Source organism: Sorghum bicolor, unplaced genomic scaffold (assembly GCF_000003195.3).
Source record: "Sorghum bicolor cultivar BTx623 unplaced genomic scaffold, Sorghum_bicolor_NCBIv3 super_896, whole genome shotgun sequence".
Classification (NCBI taxonomy): Eukaryota; Viridiplantae; Streptophyta; class Magnoliopsida; order Poales; family Poaceae; genus Sorghum; species Sorghum bicolor.
The window spans coordinates 374-6,677 of record NW_018396673.1 but is presented as its reverse complement, the minus strand read 5'-3'; the positions used below and the strand labels follow the sequence as shown (position 1 = coordinate 6,677).

Sequence of the window (6,304 nt, the reverse complement as noted above, 5' to 3'; positions counted from 1 at the left end):
ATATATATCATGCATCGATCACGTCAACTTGTATATATATCATAGCTTCTCGATCATGCTGTTGATGGATCCGATCCAAGCTTTTCGATCGATTCTCTCTTGCATTGCAGCGCATGCTGCCGGCCTTTGCGTCGTGCTGCGCCGACCTGGTGAGCAGATGGGAGGGTTTGGTGGCCGCGGCCGACGACGGCGAGCCATGCGAGGTGGACGTCTGGCCGGAGATGCAGAGGCTGACCGGGGACGTCATCTCGCGCGTCGCCTTCGGCAGCAGCTACCTGGAAGGCAGGAGGATCTTCGAGCTCCAGGAGGAGCAGGTGCACCTCGCCATGCTCGTCGCCAACAAGATACACATCCCTGGTTACATGTCAGTTCGCTCTCTAGCTCTGATCAAACCGCATTTTAATCAATTTGCTTGTTAATTGCCACGGAAAATTGATGCAAAATTTTTTTGAAATTTTCTTGCGTGTAGGATGCTGCCTACAAGGGTGAACCGGCGGATGAAGCGGATCGCGGCGGAGATCGAAGGGATCCTGAGAGGGATGATCGCCACGAGGGAGAGCTCGCTGAGAGCAGGCAAGGAGACGAGCGATGACCTTCTTGGCCTGCTGCTGGAGTCCAACATGGAGCGTTCAGGGGCTCCGGCGGCGGCGGCGGCGGCATGTCGACCGACGACATCATTGGGGAGTGCAAGTTGTTCTACTTCGCCGGAATGGGGACCACGGCGGTGCTCCTCACGTGGACCATGGTGGTGCTCGCCATGCACCAGGAGTGGCAGGACCGTGCCAGGGAGGAGGTGCTCCGCGTCTTCGGCGGCGCCTGCAGATCAGTGCCGGACTACGACGGCCTCAGCCGCCTCAAAATCGTAACACCTTCGTCAATTTTTGCATAGCAGGCTCTGAATCTTTGATTCATCTGTGGAATGTGATGGTAATCTTAATCGCGATCGATCGCCATTTCCAGGTGACCATGGTGTTGTACGAGGTGCTGCGGCTCTACATGCCGGTGTCGGCGTTGCACCGGCGGACATACAAGCCCATGGAGCTCGGGGGTGTCAGGTACCCGGCGGGCGTGATACTGACGCTGCCGCTGCTGAGCATCCACCACGACAAGGACGTTTGGGGGCCTGACGCCGACGAGTTCAGGCCGGACAGGTTCGCGGAGGGAATCGCCAGGGCGGCGTCGTCCGGCGGGGACGCGCCGCCGGCGTTCTTCCCGTTCGGCTGGGGACCTCGGAGCTGCATCGGCCAGACCTTCGCGCTGCTGGAGGCCAAGATAGGGCTCGCCATGATCCTGGGGAAGTTCGCGTTCGAGCTCTCTCCGTCGTACGCGCACGCGCCGGTCCACGTCGCCTTGGTCCAGCCAGAGCACGGCGCGCAGGTCAAGCTCAGGAAGCTCCCATGAGCTGCCTGTTGATCAAGCTCAAGCTTCAGGCTAAGCCATGGTCTATTCTGCTAGTTTTTTCTCAGTTGCGTCATCGTGCGTGAGCCCATGTATGTTGTGTCTGTGTGGCATGCTTCTCTCGCGAACTGTACTCATGAAGGCCGTAGAACCCCGGTGAAAGGCTGACAATGCTTCTATATATGTGCACTTGCGGCGCGATCACATAAATTTAGCTGTAAACTTATTCGGTCCTAAAATGTGACCATGGTATTCGTGCCGGTTAAACTTCCATAAGATTGACTAAATTTGTAGAAATTATTTAATAACAACATTTGTGAGGGATATTTTCTAGGATGAGGATGCCGAAGTGATCCTTGCCTTGCCGGTCCATAGGTAGAGAGCTAATACCCTAGCCTGGCATTTCGATAAGCAGCTTACATCTCAAAGTAGAAACGGAGGACAAGGTGGCAGCACTAACGATAGGAAAGGTGTTTGGAAAGAAATCTGGAAATTGAAATGTCCAAATAAAATCAAACACTTTTTGTGGCAGTTTACTCATAACAGCCAACCATTAAGGTACAATTTATCTCGACGGGGGATGCTGATTGACACAAGATGCCCGATGTGTGGGCAAATGACTGAAGATGGAGGTCTCCTCTTTTTCAAATGCAAGTTGGTAAAGCAAATATGGCGAATTCTGAATTTGGAAAATGAACATGAAACACTAGCTGCTATCCCTGACACTTGCGGTGTTGTGGAATGGATTCTAAAACAGTGAGAACCAAAGAGAGACTTTATGGTTATTACTCTCAGTATCTGAGAGGAGGGGCGTCGGAGGCCAGCCGCAGTGATAGGCCGTTGCATTGAGTTATGTACGTATGAGAATGTGCAGCAAGTCACTAGTGGCCTGGGCCGGACGGAGCAACGCAGACAGAGGTGGGTAAGACCACCAGAAGATGTGCTGAAGATCAATTGTGATGGATCTTTCCACCCAACTGAAAAAGTCGGTAGCTGGGGCTTTCTGATTCGAGACAAAGATGGTGATGTGGTAATGGTGGGAAGAGCCAAGATCAACAACCTGTTGAATGCCTTCCAAGCTGAGCTAGTCGCCTGTCTATAGGGGATGCAAACTGCTATTGATCTGGGCATTGGACATATCATCCTGGAAACTGATGCACATGAAAAAAGTGAGAGCTCTGAATTCAAAAAGCATATGATAGTTCTGCTGTTGGCCACCTAGTCGAGGAGATAAAGTTCCTTTCAAGCTCAAATGTTATGAGTTTTGAGTGTGTTCATGTGGATAGATCATGTAAGGCCAATTTTATTGTAGGACACTAGAAAAAAACTATAATTGGCTACTGCACACCGCAAACTGCGAAATATGCTAGGTACCATTATAAATTTGTGGTTCTTTGCCGAGACACACCATGCTGATTATTTTATTAATTTCTCAGATTGTAGGAGAGAGAAAGTTGGTGAATTGTTTTCTTTGTCCCCGTCTTCAACCTCCAACACTTTGCCGATATTTTCCATAGCATGGAGGTGAGAATCACGTCAAGAAGCATCACACCACTTTCCATCTCTCTTGTTTGCTCTGTTCAGCCAAAGGAGGCGTCGTTGTTGTGCATGTAGCAAGCCACCGTAGCTATTTTTCCACTGGCAAGAACCACATGGAGAACCAATGGTGTAGGCGGGCGGGTGGTTGGAGGAGGAAATGGATGAATTGGCGGCAGCAGTGTGTTATGGCAATTGGCGGCAGCAGTGTGTTACGGCAAATATCAGCAAAGGGCTGGAGGTTGAAGACAAGGGCAAAGAAGACATTTCACCAACCTTCTCTCCTAAAATCAGAAAAATTAATAAAATAATTGACGCGGTGTGTCTCGATAAAGAACTAAAATGCACTGTGTAGTGGCCAATTATAGCTTTTTCTAGTGCCCTACGGCAAAATTGGCCATCATGTAATGAGGCCACTCACGAGCTACTTTTTTTTTTTGACAAAAAAAAGATTGGAGGAGGAAATGGATGAATTGGCGGCAGCAGTGTGTTATGGCAAATATCAGCAAAGGGCTGGAGGTTGAAGACAAGGGCAAAGAAGACATTTCACCAACCTGATCTCTCTCATAAAATCTGAAAAAATAATAAAATAATCAGCGCGGTGTGTTGTGTAGTGGCCAATTACAGTGCCTTACGGCAAAATTGGCCATCATGTAATGAGGCCACTCTCGAGCTGCCTAAATTGGGTTATCTCCTGAGGGTGAGGAGATCCTTTTCTTCTCTATACCTGATGACATTTGTGTAATCGTCGATAACGATTTGTTAGAGCATCTCCAACAGTTATGCAATTGGACTTTGCATTTTTGAAATTTGCTAAAAATCTTAAAAATTGCTCTCCAACAGTTTTGCATTTGACTTATGCATTTTGGCAAACTTGGCATTTGATGGACCAAACTTGGTATTTTTGCATAGGCACAATGGCTTGACAATTTTGATATCCCGAGAATCTTGAACTCCTTGTCGTATCCGTACTCCCCATGTCGCGATAGTTTCTCACGAGACGTGTCCTCCCCGTGCGCGACTCTTTTCTTTCCCCCGCGCGCCGCCTTCTTTCATCGCGCGGGCGAACACGGACGAACCTGGGACTGTTGCCTCGATCGATGAACACGGCCGCGCGACGCGCGAGAGAATTGGCGGCGACGGGCGAAGGAATTGTGCACGAAAAAGAAAACGCCCGCGCGATGCGCGAGAGAATTTCCTGCGAAGATGAAAGATTCCCGGACAAAAATAGTTGGGTCTTTGGTAAATGGCAAGTCAAAAATGCCAAACACTTGGAGATGAACTTATTTTTTCTTTGGCAAAACGTTTAGGGACTTGGCAAACTCCAACAAATGACAAATTTCAATTGCATAACTGTTGAAGATGCTCTTAGGTAATGATTAATGAATTTGCCTAGTATAAAAAAAGCAAGTTTATTAGGACAGATTAGTACTAAAGAGAAAGGAACATACTACCCTTCATAAAGTGGAGTAGTTGCACACGGATCAATGATTGTTCCTGTAACAAATTAATTATATTACTCCTTCTATCCCAAATTATAAGTCATTTCAAAAATTTTAGAAAGTCAAAGCATCTTAAGTTTGACTAAAATTATAAAAAAAATTATAAAATTTTGTAACATCAAATAGATATACTACGAAAATATAATTAATGAAGAACCTAATAATACTTAATTGATATCATAAATGTTATTATCCTACCATACAAATTTGGTTAAATTTGGGATGTTTTGATTCTCCAAGATTCTTGGAGTGACTTACAATTTGGGATGGAGGAAGTATTTACTACACATCCAACTGCAAAAACTCAACACTGAATTGAGAGATAGGAGGGTGCAGTAAATACGAGGAGATTTCAAAGAAAATAAATGGGTTGACGGACTGTTCAGCCTCATAGAGATTGATCTATTTGTAGATAAATTCTTGAGCTACAAATTTATGTATTCAGAGATAGAAAGAGTATTATATATGACCATTTGATAATACAAATCTAAACATGTCAAGGTTATATTATAATAGTTAAAATGTTATTGACTAAATTATTATAAAAATGTAAAGTTTGAATCTTAACATACATGTGCGCCATATAATCTGAATCAGAGGGTGTATCACGTTATAAATCCACAGATGAAGAGTATCAAATTTGAGAATGCTTGTTCCTGGACTTCTAGATACGATTTCTAAAAGATGCACTACTTCCAAATGTATGCAAGAGAATTGCGTAGGACATCACACGTTTTCAGAATCTCCGAGGGTATCATCCATTCACCGCTGGTCCAACGGTCCACGGGCGTAGTAGTGACTAGTGAGTCCCTTTCCCCTTGTCGGCCTCGAATTGTATCGGTGGTGGTGAATTCGTGGAGGCAGACATAGGCCTCGTCGGCGGCTGGTCTTCAATTCTACTCATGCTGGTGTATAATATTAGAAACAACTCATAGGGTTTTTTAATATCTATATAAAAAATACTCTCGAGCAGCCTAATTAGATTTGTGAATATATAGCTATCATCCATTCTAGATTTCTTGTTGGGAGAAGATAAAGTACAAGACTGGTTTTCTATAGTCCGTACAAGATATAGACAAGCTATTGGTTGATGAAAAGATATATAAAAGGTTTTTTATTTTGATGGTTTCTAAATGATAATTTAAAGAGTAACTTTCTGGGAGACACTTATAGATACTCACTCTCTCCATCTTAAAATAGAATAATATTTTTTTGCTTTATAGATAAAAAAGAGTTTTTTTATAACCCACTTGTTTTATTTTAACAAATTCTATATGAAGATGTCCACTGAAGAGAAAATAGATCTGATTCTCTTAGCCTTGAACTTTGGAAATAAAAAAGAATTTTCTCATTTTTTAACATTAAGAAAAAAGAATACTTTTCTACTAAATTCATTCATTTCTTTTTTGAAATGTCTTTTTTCTGTAATTTTATGACTTAGTTTAGTGCGAGATGCCTACATTCTTTGTCTGAACACTAAACGAAGCGCAGAGTTAAAATTACAAAAAAAAAACAGACTACATATCTTGTTTTTAGAAGTCATATAAACACTTATGTCCTTAAATAAATATCATTAACTATAAAACATATTTTCATAATAAATCTATTTGGAGCCATAAAACTTTATTAATATTCTTTTATAAAATTAAAGAGGTTTGGCTCAATCTAAATCTACAGTGATATATTTCTCGAAAAAATGTATATTTTCTAGACGGAGCTGGTAGTATATATATATATATTTTTTTGAAAAAATGGAGCTGGTAGTATATATGACCTGCAAGTGTGACATACAGATCAAAGACGCTTTTTTCCCCTTGAGAGCATGTGCTCTTAGCATAGATCATTTGATTTACATTAAGAAGCGTGTG

At 43.3% G+C, this 6,304-nt stretch overlaps 1 pseudogene; it reads left to right on the top strand.

The window, feature by feature from the left end:
• The first annotated feature begins 29 nt into the window (after positions 1-29).
• LOC110431558 lies at positions 30-1,674 on the top strand (annotated as a pseudogene).
• Positions 1,675-6,304: the final 4,630 nt, after the last annotated feature.